Below are 14,732 nucleotides of genomic sequence, written 5' to 3'. Positions count from 1 at the left end.
TGGATGTTTGCCACAGTCTTTCTAGCAGATAAATTAAGTGTGAAATGAAGTTAATAATTTGCATCAATTTGAGAATAAATTACTTTTCAATTTTATTCCATATTTAATGTCAGTGTAAGTCGCTAGGAGAGCTCGTGCTTTTAGGTTTTGCGAAAGACATTGCTTTAGCTTTTTTAAATTTTAACTATGTATTTTGAATTTTGAACATTAAAATACCGCTTATATTTACGCTTCTTTTAACTCTTACAAGACGCTAAAACTTGTTTTTCACCAATTTCTTTATTCTTCATTGGGTACTATAAATCATTGGGTACTATTGGGTTCTTTAAAATTTAACCTTTCCTTAGTGTTTCTAAGGTCTGGTTCCTCAATGTTTTTATTTTCGGACTCTGTCAATATTTGACTTAGAAAGACTCGTCGTACATCTGCCTTAACATTTCTACTGCTTAAAACGAAAGAAACCTACTTCGGCTAAACCTCAAAGCTCGAATCTTTGTGGTCGAGTACTATTAACAGACGACTTACTTTCGACACTAACGATTTTCAACTTAACAGATCTATGCCATTATCAAAGTGTGTACGAATTGTTTCTGACTTTAATGACAGAAATAGTAACTTCTTCAAAACTGGGGTTTATTGTCTCATAGACTGGTCGGTAAACACAAACTAGGAAGTGTATGACAAATACGAACAATTACAAACTGACTAGCGACTGTGTGCATTCTTTAATGTCACTTGTCACTTTTTCAGTTCTTTCTGCGTGTTTGTACATTTCATGTCTTAAAAGTTAACATCCAGTATGGGACTTGATGAAAATGAATTCTTGAAATCGTGAATTATGGTACTTAGTAAGAACGTGGTGGTGATGGTGTAATCGTATCTCGGTAGTGATCGAACATGAAAATACTAGCTTGAATATTCAGTCGAAATGTTTTTCGTGCACAATGCCCACCCTGTGACACAGTGGTATAAACTGCGGACTCCCCCAGTTAAAAACCAGGTTTCGATACCATACCCGTGGTGGGCAGAACAGCGAACCATTTTCTTAGCTTTGTGCTTAGTTCCAAACAGTCACGTTTTGAACACGAGAGAATTAAATATTCACGTAGGTATCACACTTGACAACGTTACAGCAGTAATTACACAATATTAAGTCTTTCTTGATCGTTTGTGTAGACAGAAACTGGACAAAACATTTATTTAGCTAAAAAACCGGATCTTGGACTTTTAAAACTTCAATCGGATGCATCTTTTCTACTTAATAAATAAACCTTAGTTTTTTATAGAATGTTATGTTGTTTTTTTTCGTTTAAAATCCTAAATACAAGCGTATTTAGATGAGTAATTCTGGTCAAAATGGAAGTAACGTTTTTGTGAAGAAATCTTTCGTAAAGCCTGAAACGTGTTATCTCTTCCACAGTTAAATATGAATATATTAAGAAACAAACGTGTATGTATAAATAGCTTGTTAACTATAGATTACATTAATTGCTAATAGGCACTTCAATCGACATCAAGTCAAAAATAAATTAATTGCCGTATTACCTTTATCGATGCAGATAGTCAATTTATTTTCATGACGGATAACGTCCGAGTTGATAACACTCGAATACGTTGGGCATATTACATCTATCGGATAAAATATAATCGCTGTTGTCACTGTAGTCAGCCGACGTGGAAAATCATGAACTCAAATAGGGGTGCAAAACTAAGTACTTGAACTCAAGATGACTGGGTTTATCTTTCCTTTCAGTGTCTGTACATGTTTATGAACTTTATATTTAACAAATAGGCCTAACGTGTATCGTACTTAATTCTTTAGAATTTCTAAAACATCGCTGCAAATTTTGAAGTTTCATTGCCGATGTTTTTGTTCAAAACTGGTTTAATATCTAACAGAATAACACATTCTGAAAAAACTGCACGTTTCGCATTATTTTCTGTAAAAGGTTGAGATTTCTTATTAAAATTTAGAGGTTTAATGAGAAACTGTTGTTATAAACTTCAAAGATTTTTAAACTGAAATTTTAAATTATTTCTAACCTTTAAGAATAATCTCTTCTCGATAAGTAATTGGTTGCTGTTTAAAAGAATATTCTTCAATAATAAAGTTATTATAGGGTAACTTAGTTTTTCCAGTATAATAAAAGCAAGAGTTCCAATATTGTATGATACTGTAACTAGTAACATTAAACTTAGTAATTATACATGCGATTGAAAATACCACTTCACGCACCTTCTATCCCAGGGGTTTCCAACTTAAGGAGTCTAGTGGCGGGGGGCATTATATTTTGTCAAATTAAGGCTTGTGGGTGTATTACGTAATTGCAAAATAAAGAGTAAATAGATCCATGGTAGGGTTAATTTGTCCTTTCAACATAGTAAAATGAGTTACGATTGTGGAAGGAGTTAATCTGAATGCGACTTACCTTACGTTACATGATATTTGGACGGGCATATTTGTGAAAAAAAATATTTCATTGTGAAAATAAAAGGAAAATGTAATTTAAACATGTTCAATTACATAATAAATAAATTTAATGAAAAAATGCGTATTAAAGAAACTAGAATAGTACACATATCTATGATATTTAACGTAGTAAGGACAATTTTCAAGGTAAACTTTGAGGTCGCTCAGCAGCACTGACCAAAGTGGGTATGTCGACATGGAGTTTTGTCGTTGCTAGTCTCAAGAGGTGAAGCAGAGAAAAATCGGTGAGGCGACTTCTGTTGTAGTTCTTAATGAATTTCATTATGGAGAACACACTTTCACCTGTGTATGTGCTACAAAACATTGATGCCATTTTCTGTCCGAAAGCCCACAGATTTGGAAATCAATTTTTTTGAAAGTAGTTTAAAGAAATCCTGTCTTTTTTCTTATCTGGTTTGCAGAAATGGTTCAGCTTGCAAGTCATATAATTCAAGTTGAACGTGAGCTTGCTGATTTTTTATGTCAACACAAAGGATTGTTGAACAGCTCTATCCTGCTTTTTAGCATTTCATATTCTTCGAATCTTGCGTTAAACTCATCTATGATATCTTCAATATTTACACACAATTCTGAAAAATCAAGTGGCTCGTCATCTTTGAAACGTTCTGTTAATTGCTGACAACTTGGAAAGTGGGTCAAGTCGTTTTCTAAACACTTTGAAAAGTTTTTAACCTTTTTCGAAACCCATTTATGTTTCACATTAAATCAGTGGTTCTTAACCTTTTTCATAGTCTTACCCCTGAGACTCTCCAGGGTATTACCGTGACTCCTATAATAATTTTTGTAATGGTGATCTTTGCGTAAAGGTAGAATAAAACAAAACTATATAAAGATCTTAATTTATTGAAAATGTTACAAATAAATAACCTTGAGAAATGCTACAAGTGCTAAACAAATGCAAAATCCATGGAATTACTGAACATTATACAAAACCTAGTTATTCACTCAGTGTGAGAGTTAATATATATGTAATGAGAAAATATGCTAAATACGATGGGAACTTTGATATTTAAATTTTAAGTTCGATGTATAAATATTATATTGTTAAAAAAATTAGGCAATTCAAAACGTTGTAATATATGAAAAGTTTTACTCAAAATTAGACAGGTGGTTGCGCAACAAGCTTCTCGACGCGGTTCAACTGCCGCACTTCGGCGTGTTTCTCATTGGTGGGCAGTTACAGGCACTTGCCACAAAAACTACAAGCTGCTCCGTGATTTCCCCAGTAATTCCCAAACCATCCGTGACCCCCAGGTTAAGAACCACTGCATTAAATCATACCATCTGGTTCCACCCCTGGAATTACAAATTGAGATCGTTAAGGTGTGGTGATGTCTGAGAAAAGCCACTTGTTTTAGAAAATCCTTACTTTTGAGCTCTTCTTCCAGTTGTGTTGTATCCGATTAAAAAACTGATCGAGGAAGGCAGGGATTTCTTTTCTTATTCCAAAGAATCGTTCAAGACACTTTACGACATTGAGCTAACTTACTTGGTTGTAAAGAGCCAAATCCCTAGATTCTGCCTCCATATCCTCCAAAAACTGCTTTAGCTGCCGATGTAGAGTTTTGTTTCCTCCTCTTATCATGTTAATAACTTCAACAAGTTTAGAAACGTCGTTTTGTTTCACTGATTTCCCACACAAAGCTCCTTGATAAATAACGCAATGAAATGTTGGACAAGTTGCTTCATTTTCCCTACGAAAACCAACAAAACCTAATTTTTTTCCAATCATCGCAGGTGCGCCATCTGTCACTATTGCTGAAAACATATTGAAACCTCCGATTTTGTCAACTTAATTTTTCACTGCCTCAAAGATATCCTTTCCCTTTGTGGTCCCACGAAGAGCACAGGAATTCAATAATTCCTCTTTCGTTGAAAAATCTTCATGAATAAGGCAAGCAAGTATTAACAGCCGACTTACATCTGTTTGATCAGTACTTTCGTCAAGACAAAGTGAGAAATAAGAACTAACCAATCCAACAAGTGAGTTTTCTAATTGTTCTCCCACATCAGTGACCCTTCTTTGTATGGTTGATTGGAAAGCGCCACTGATTCAAATTTATCAGTAATTTTGGCATCCCCAAATGCCTTTGCCATTTCAACAGCACATTTCTTTACTAAACTGTCATAAATAAAAGGTTTCTTTGCTCTTGCAAATTCAAGAGAAACTATGTACAAAACATTGAAAACAGATGTCTGGCTTTCTGACAACTTGCTAAACATACTCGTTTGTTTTAATTTCTTGCTAAAATCCGCAATCTGAACTTTTCGGGTTTCTTCTTCATATCTTTTATACTTTTCTTCGTGCATCATTGAATAATGTCTTTTCACATTAAATTATTTTAGCACTGATATAATTTGCATACAAATCAAACACTGCAACTTGCTGTTATTGTTTGTAACTAAATCAAGTTCACAACGTTCCTGGTACACTATTTTCACTGTTAATCTTACGTTTCTTAAAAACTTTGCTCATGCTTATATTTACCACGGAACTGAACAGTGATAATTTCCAACACATCGATCTCTACAACAGCAAACAGACAGACTGGCAACAGCCACCAGCCGGGTGAATTCACATCCTCTAAAACTAAAACTAAAAATCGTGGCAGGTATTCCGATTTAATACCTAGCATATCAAAAACGAGATGCAAAGCAATCGAGGGCGCTCATAAGAGACCTCCTCTTCGCCCTACTCATGCAGTTAAATTTAACTGAGCTAGTGATTAATGGCTAAACCCACAAGATTCAAAGTTAACGAAATTATGCTACAAGCAGGTGACAAAGGTCCGTTGGTGGTTCACGAGAGGTTAAATATTGACCCTTAAAATAAAAAAAAAAAAACACAAGAGGATAGGGATCTGTAGATCCAAGAAACTCAGAATTTGCTGTGGGGGGAAATGGAAGTAACCCGAGAAAACCCCTTTCACAATCAGGGCACCGAAAAATCTATCTTGACCGTGCTCGACAGTTGCTGAAAAGGAAATCATGGTTAGTAAAACTTTTAAACAAAACACAAAAACATACACAACGGTAAAACATGAGTTAAGTCAACGATTGGTCAAAAGACCGGTCTAAGGCACCAGGATGAGTCGTTCAATTTCTGTCTGGGACGATTGGTGTCTTCTTTCGAATCTGGTTTGTCTTCTTGCTGAACGTGATGTCTGTAGTCTTAACGTGCATGAGTTGGGTCTGGCATGAAGCTGTCTTGTTTGGTTTGGGTCGCTGCTGAAGATTAATATCAACGGTGGTCAGAGTATCCTTGTCTTTCTTCGTTAAGTGTAGAAATGCTGCTAGCAGCAGAGATAATGGGCATACATGGAGATGAAAAGCTTACTGGACGAGGGGTACTCCAATGGACACATTTAACATGTTGAAGAATAGTCGGGTCGACGTCGGAGACGTTCGGCACTAAAATGAAAATACTGTGGCTAAGTGTAAAATCAGCTACCTGTTTATGCTCGGTCCCGACTTTAACAAAGTTAGTTGGTAATCCTGTGGTCTTGGAATGGATTCTGTGGGCTGCAAGGAGTTTCGTGGATGTTGTTGTTTCCAGAGAATGTTGAATTTCAGCTGGAGTTACAGACAAATAAACGTTCTTGATAAACACAAAGTATAAGCCACTGGAACGTTTGGAAGGAGAGCATTGGACGTTGATGTTTGCATTCCACAGTTTACGTAGATAAGCGTGGTCCTAGAGTGTTGAAGGCTGCAGTAATATGCCTCCTCGGCGAAGGATTCTTGTTTTTTTTTAGGATCAACTGAGACGTTAGGTTTGAACTGGTCGATGAAGACAACAATCTGACGAGGGGATAAATCCAACGGTAATCCGTCAAGAATTACCGGGAGTACTGATGATCTTGGTGTTGAAGGAAGCTTGTGCGATGAAGGCATCATGGTAGCGATGAATTCACACATCCGCACACTTCAACTACCAGTTGAGGAATGAAAACCAGACTTCCTCTAACTAACTAAACTAAACTAACGTGGCAGGGGTTCAGTTTAGAGAGAGAGAAATCAGAAGAGTTCTCTCTCCAACTGGGGTGTTCAGGAACTTTGTAGTTCCTCTTCGTCCCCTTAAATGAGAAATGTTTTAAAATATCCGTGGAATTTTTACTTTATTTTTAACATTTCAAAAAATAGAGTTGTGTATTTGTGAGTGAGAGGAAGGACGGGAGAACTGGACGAAAGCAGCGAAAGTGAAGTGAGCCAGACCTTGGCTCGAGGATGGAGTACCCTGGCGGCTGGCGAATTGATTTTTAAAATTTACTGTAATTGATTAGATACCCTTGACTGGGTAAACGGCCCTTTTCAGAATGAGGCTGGGACCTGCAGGTCCGATGCCAGAGATTTTGCTGTGGGGGGAAACGGGAGTACCCCGAGAAAACCCACTTTCACGGCCTGGGCGCCGAATAATCTACCCAGACCGTGCCCGGAAGTAGCTGGCAAAAAAACACAAACAAAACAAAACAAAAAAACTGATGAACTATGTTGATGGTATACGTGGAAAATGTTAGCTGCAGTCTTGTAGATCGGGTGGTAACTTCATCATGAACTTGTTTCCACACTTGAAGCCCATTGGTGCAAGTGAGAAACGTGGTCTTGGTGGTGGAACTACAGACTTCCTCTAGCAGAGGGGTGGGAGTATATAGCTGAGCTAGTCCACTTTGTCTAGCAGAGGGAATGATGGTATAATACAACGAGGTGTATGTGATATAATTTAAAAGCTATAACTATCAAGTTATTACTGTAAAATTATAGAAGCATAAATAATAAACATGTAAGTGCACACAAAATAAATTTTAAAATTTCATTAGTGAATACCAGTTGGAACTTTCATGCATTTTTACCTCACAAATCAGAATTTTTCATTTCTTCACTTAAAAATAAAAGTAGGTTATTTTTCACTAGACCTTCGCGGGCCACACAAAACTGTGCCGCCTGTTGGAAATCTTTATTCTATCGCCTAAGAACTAAAAGATAATGCATTGTTAAAATATACTAACATTATGACAAGTATTCATAAGCTTAGGAAACTTGTTTTTTAGTTGACTATAGTAACCTAAAATCAATTTGTAATGCAAATATTACGTTTAACTTGTTTGATAATACAGCTGACAAACTGTTTACTAGCTGTAGTACCCGTTCCCCAGATGGAAGTTATGTAAACACGTGACTAATGAAAGGTTATCTCAGGACAAAGCTCTTTGTTTCCTTCTATATGAACTGCTTAAAAAAAAAAAAAAACAACTGCAAAATGCAACATGCGAAACACACCGTTAAAATTTTGTTAAATACATCAACGGAGAGCGAAGTAGTGGTAAAAATAAATGAATAATAAATATTAAACACCAAAATAAAAACAACAGAACTTGTATGATGTTTTTGGAATTTCGCACAAAGCTACTCGAGGGCTATCTGTGCTAGCCGTCCCTAATTTAGCAGTGTAAGACTAGAGGGAAGGCAGCTAGTCATCACCACCCACCGCCAACTCTTGGGCTACTCTTTTACCAAGGAATAGTGGGATTGACCGTAACATTATAACGCCCCCACGGCTGGGAGGGTGAGCATGTTTTGTCGCGACTCGGGCGCGAACCCGCGACCCTCAGATTACGAAGCGCACGCCTTAACGCGCTTGGCCATGCCAGGCCTACTTGTATGAACCTCCATCCATTAATTGCGTGGACATACATCATACGGTACTGTTTGTTATATGTACAAAGATTAATAATTTTCTTTGCCAAAGGCAAAATTATAGATATCTCCTCTGGCATAATATTCGCACACCTAACACTAATTTTAGGCTACCGTGAAACGAATGGAAGATGGAATAAAACCCTTGATACTCATCACCTGACTTTTTTCGAGGGGGGTTCTTATTCAAACTCACATGATTCGCCTTAAATAAACTAAACTGCATTTCACAAGAAAGGGTACAGCTGGTCAAATACGTTAGTCCTTTAATGTACAGACATTTTAAATTTTACAAATTATAATTTTGACATATCTCTTTATCTTACTACCAATATTCCTATCAATAGCACATTCTTAAAATTATTCGTCATTTTTTAAAGAACATTTATTATATTAACTTCAACTTTTCTAAAGAAATGGGTGTAATATCAATTATGTTATTTCGTTTAGTTGAGCAAAGGACAACAGAACGTGCACGCTTAGCTCTGAGAACAACTGTACAGCAACCTCCAGAAAGGTAGGGTCCAACAATATATTTGTGCAACTTAATATATTTGAGACATCAAAGCTTATAGTCGTCATAATGCGGAAAATATGTTTTTTACACAACTATCTATTTATGAATATTTTAGTGTTTTTACGGCAATTAGATAAGTTCGAGTTTCACCGTGTGGGTATTTGGGTATTGATGTTAAATACCCAGGAGGGTCAGGTACATTAGACCTCTTCCTCCCTCCCGAACGTTGATAGCGTCTGACGTAAGGATTTTTTTTTTTAAGCTTAGGACCTGAGCAAAAGTATAATATCGCACTCAGGCCCATTTCAGGGCACAGTCCATGCATGGACACACAAGAAAAGTTTTTTTTTGTATTTTTTACATATATGTTTTTTTTCGTAATTTTTCTCCTTGTTGTTTTTCTCCATAGAGAAAATGCTACTACTACTTGTAGTAAAATTAGATAAACTTTAACCATTGTATGTCTTTTAAATCAGGAACCTTACATAAATCGTACTACCTCCTGCTGATTGGTCACATGACCCTGATGTCATGGACACTTTTGTTAACCTCGGGCAAAAGTAGGTCACGTGACCACATAGTTCTATGGAGCACCAGAGGATGAAAGGACAGTTGGAATATGTTGGTTGCTAAAGGACGATACTTTCATAAAATGGCACCTGATGGCAGTAGTACTAAATAATGTATTGCTGAGGGACTAAAGTGTAAGAAGTTCACCTATAACACGGTTCACGAACAAACCGATTATGAACACGAGTTAAGATACGAAGTCATACTGAACATTTTTTTTCATTTAAATTGTTTCTTGTATCATACTTCATGCATTAGAGATGTATTTTTATTTTATATACAACACTCGCCTCTAGGCAAACTAACAAACTGCGCAATCCTGAAAAGGGCCATTTTGGGTTGCTATGTATGTAAACTTTTCACTCCGTATTATTAACTGTAGTGTAGTAGTTTTATTTTCCTACCTTATGTGACAACCCTAAATATCACCATGTTAACTTTCAAAATTTAAATATTAATATATAAAAGTAAGTTTGCCGAAGACTATAATAAACTATATTTATATTTAGCTTAACCTGTAGCGCTTATCAATTAGTATTTAAAAAAACTTTCGTAGTAATGGAAACGATAAATTGAAGACTGTCTGCTGCTACTGAAGTTGGTTTGGACATGCAAGAATATTTAGTTTTAGGACTGTCTTGTAACTTTAGTCATATAAGTAAGCTAGAATCAAACTGTACTGTATTTTAGGTGACGATTGCACGTGTCAACTTTCAACATCTTGCATACAAGACAACACGCGAAATAGTCATTTTCATAACTCTATGCAAGTAGTTTTCAATGTAAATTTATATGCAAAAACGGTTCGTTTGGGTTGAGAAAATATTTTACATAGAAGAGCAAACAACGTTTCGACCTTCTTCGGTCATCGTCAGGTTCACAAAGAAAGAGGTAACTGACCGGTATTAGATGTTTGAATATATAATTATTTGAATATATAATTTTGCATATAAATTTCTCAACAAGTGGGTTTCTCGACATCACTGATTTTCAGTCTAAAGTTTGTATAAAACGTCTGTACTCATTCCAGAAACTTGGTTGTAGAAATTTTGAAACATTTTTTTGCTGTAGCACAATTATATCTTCAACGCTTTTCTCACATAAAACACCCTCTAGGTATTTGCTCGTGAACCATCTTTCTTGTTCTTCTGATTCCATAGTAGTGGTACCGCCCTCTAGTGCCACTTTGTGGATCTACCAATAGCAATCAATATTTTAACTATCCGCCCACTCCTGGCGTCATTCTGTGGAACTATGGGATCACGTGACATCCATTATCACCCTAGGAATTTAGAGTCCATGACGTCACGGGATACGTAATCCTATAAGCGTGAGGTGATATTTTCTTAGGGACTGTGCAGGCTCTTTAACTACATTATAAATTAAGCCTATGGATGCTATCAGTATCGTGCCTTTAACATTTAAAATAGGCCTAAAATTAAGTTATCACGCACACCGAGATTTAACTAACTTCAAAATTATTTCGTTTCCAGGAATAGCAGATTATTTAAGAGAGATGGCAGTTTTTCCTAGTACTGTGGTACCTCGGTTCTCGAACTTAATCCATTTCAGACTGTAGACTTCCACATGCCAAACTGTGTAGCAAGATCAGACACGTGAACACCACTCTCGTACTTCGCTATGAGATCTTTTTTCACCTCTATTGTGGCTCTAACAACTTTTCTTTTTGGTTTGCTGCTTTCATTATCCTTCTTTGACTCCATGGTGGCTTATGTAATCACAATATTTAGTAAAACGACAACAAAAACGAGAACGTTTACAGCAGATTTTAGCGGGGATGTGGACTGAGCGACAGATGCGGGTAAAATGTTTTGGGCAAGCTTGACGTGGGCCGAAAATGGTCGTTCGGATCATCAGTCGGGTTATTTTGAGGGTTCGGGACACGACAGCTTGGTTCGGGAACCGAGTTTATGTTCGACAACCGAGACATTTTTTTCTCAAACAATATGTTCGAAAACCGATTTGTTCAAGAAGGGAGTCGCTCGAGAACCGAGGTACCACTGTAATCAGTTTTACTGGTTTTCGTTCACTCCTGCAAAATATAAGGAAAACTGTTTAAAAATATTTCTTAAATAAGCCAGGGATGGATCTGTTTGGATGTTAGAGTATGACTGATATTAGATCATCGCAAAAACCGTCGATGCGGTTTTAACTGTTTTACTGTTTAACAGCGTGAGTGTGTTTCTTATTGCAAAACCACATCGGGCAATCTTCTGAGCCCATCGAGGGGAATCGAACCCCTGATTTTAGCATTGTACCCCGTAGATTTACCGCTGTACTAGCAGGGAGCAACATTGTTATGACAGCGATTTAATTTTTTTTTTCCCACGAATCCCCTCAAATAACCAAAGATAAACCTCAGCAAACAAATAACCAACATTTGGCAAAAACTAGTAACAAAATATGACATTCCAGTTAATACCAAATTTATTCAAAAACCCGGCACAAAACTGAGGTCTATACTATGTAAAAACTACACTGACAAACACCACACCAACATTATTTATAAAATACAATGTGATAACAGCCACGACTTCTATACTGGAGAAACAAGTAGAAAAATGGAAACCAGATTCAAAGAACATAAAAAGTCACCTTCACACGTTTTCGAACACTGCAAGTCAAATAAACACAACATAACCATAGAAAACACTCAAATACTAAATAAAGAAACAAACATAAACAAACGCAAAATTAAAGAAGCCTTACTTATACAACAACTTAAACCCAAAATAAACCAATATAAAGAAACGCCTTTATACCTATATTAATATAATAAAATAAATAAAATTATATATTCAAACATCTAATACCACCCTCTACATTCCGACACTCAGTTACACAACCCCTTTCAAACATGTGGTCAGCTTCCGGTCAGTTACCTCTTTCTTGTGAACCTGACGATGACCGAAGAAGGTCGAAACGTTGTTCGCTCTTCTATGTAAAATATTTTCTCAACCCAAACGAGCCGTTTTTGCATATAAATTTCTCAACAAGTGGGTTTCTCGACATCACTCATCAAAGATAAACCTAGTTATATTTGTGGAAAACAGTGTTATTCATGTGCAAATTTGTACGATTTGTGTAGGTATGAATATCTTTTTAATTTTTAATAAAATTAGATGTTATTGAAAAAAAGCTCGCGTCTTAACGGTATACTTTAAGATAAATTTAACATTTTATCAGAGCTACAGCGCCTATGTTCTTATAAATGGCGGAACGAAGATTTGGACAAGAGCTTGTGTCCAGAGTGGACCTGAGGACTACGGACTTTGAGGGACTGTATATCCAGCATGTCAACACTAAAGAAGTCTAAGTCGAGTTTATTTGGGTAGCATGGACAAGAATGTTAATAACCTGGATTAACCACCACCTTCATTAGGTTATGTGAAAGAAGATGAATAAATCTAACTTTAATTAAAACTAGAGTTCACTTGAACCTTTTATTCTGTGTAACGTCACTTATTATAAAATCTGGTTTGGGCAGTGGTGTATTTTGGTCTGTGATTAAAACATACACTTGCAAATCAAGCTTAAAGTTGTCAAACACTAGCTATTACTAGGGAATTTGACGTTTACGAATCTGTGTTTGAAATTATTAAATCCATGATATTTGTAATTATAAATGGTGATATTTATTGGTACACCATTTTTGTGGTTTGAATACGATATATCTAAAGTAATGATAAATGTGTTTACCTTCTCGGATTTGCCCGATTGCTATGTAATCTTTTGTAACAAATGGATGGAAATCGTATGCAGGTATAATCCAACTGTGGAAATTTATTAAAGTTCAGTTTGTATTTGGGCACGTCTTACCACAGTATATTTAGTTTACACATTTGACATTTCTTACCGAACCTGTCCTTCATTTAGAAATGTTGAATAGACCCAGGCTTATCGTGTGTGTGGGCGCGCGTAGATTGAATTTTAAGATTCAAGGCTTATGGTCCAGTGTCTCCAAAATGTAGTCTCACCTCGATGGTAGTCACTACTAGTTATGTCCAAATCTTACCATTCCATCAGATCAATGCTAGCCTGAAAGCTTGAGTGCCTACCAAAAACTTGGAAGTGCTATGCAGAGAAGTTATTAAGTTATATACTGTACTTTCTCATTAATACAGATAACAAACTAAACCTAAGTCATAGTTTAAATTTCTTTGAAATGGTTCATTTTGACGTTATAACGACTGTTAAGTTATTATTGTACTGTTCATAAGATACAGATTGTGAAATGTTTTTATAAGTAAATATTAGAGATGTTAAGCTGTGTAAGTTGGTACAACTTTAGTTTTAACTGGATAGTAAAAAGACAACACCAGATAACTCAACCTGTTGAAGATCAGTGCGTGTCTGTCAACACACAGGGTTATATTCACTACTTTATTACTTGTAGCAGCTCTAATATATTACTTCAGAACGGTCAATCCCACTGTTAGTTGGTAAAAGTGAGTAGTAGTAGACAACTCAGTAGTCCAAGAGTTGGCGGTATGAGGTGATGACTAGCTGCCTTCCCTCTCGTCTTAGATTGTCACATTAGGGACAGCTACTGCAGATAGTCATTGTGTAGCTTTGCGTGAAATTCAAAACAAACAAATTCACCTTAACCTCAGTGCTGTATTTTGAATACTACCCCATACTGTGGTAACCATTATTAACCAGAAAATTCCATTCCCTTGAATTAAGTGTCTTATGTGCCATTATGATTTATTCGACCAGTAATTTGATTGCCTTTCATAGATCAGAAATGGCGAATCTTTTTTAAAGTGTATGCCCAAATTTGGGATGATCTTCTAAAAAAATTTCTCTCGCATGCCCATGGTAATTTTTAGCAGCATATTATCATTATTTATTATTATTATTTTGATTTATTTTAAATGAAACAGCTTTAGGAGTAACTATAGTGATTCATAATAAATAAAATTAATAACATTAATAATGAACTTTAAGGATTCATATTGTGTAACAAAAAAAAGAAAATAAACATTTTAATTTTAGGAAGACTTTTACTGCTGCATGTATAGCTCTCAAAACAACCAATCACAAGCCTGATATAAAACACGTCATCGTTTGTGATTGGTTGTTTTGAGAGCTATACATGCAACACTAGTTTCATAAACAAGTCTATTTCTATAATTACTTTACAAAGTTCATCACTGAAAATATGGACTCGCATAAATATGTTGATGAAAATACTGTTATTGTAACATGTTACGGAAAGTCAAAAGTTTCAGGAATATAATTCCAGAGTTCCAGAAACTCATTTTCTGTGTTATTCCAGTCACTAACCAATCGCTTTTAATATTTTTAATTCAACTTTTTAGTCGACAAATTTTTGCCTCCAAATTTAGCTGCTTTGTAAATCAATTGGTTGCATCTCAAAATTATGCAAGTCAATCCACTGCAGTATTTCCAAATTAAGTTTGTCTAACGTTACAC

General features: G+C 35.9%; 1 long non-coding RNA gene across 1 annotated transcript; it reads left to right on the top strand.

Annotated features, from left to right (window-relative positions):
• The first annotated feature begins 8,447 nt into the window (after nucleotides 1-8,447).
• Nucleotides 8,448-12,785, top strand: LOC143240574 (uncharacterized). Its single transcript, XR_013021823.1, has 2 exons — nucleotides 8,448-8,702; nucleotides 12,480-12,785. It is a non-coding gene; the product is annotated as an uncharacterized LOC143240574 (long non-coding RNA).
• The last annotated feature ends 1,947 nt before the right edge of the window (nucleotides 12,786-14,732 follow it).

This window comes from Tachypleus tridentatus, chromosome 13, assembly GCF_004210375.1.
Source record: "Tachypleus tridentatus isolate NWPU-2018 chromosome 13, ASM421037v1, whole genome shotgun sequence".
Classification (NCBI taxonomy): Eukaryota; Metazoa; Arthropoda; class Merostomata; order Xiphosura; family Limulidae; genus Tachypleus; species Tachypleus tridentatus.
This window is presented reverse-complemented; position numbering and strand designations above follow the sequence as displayed.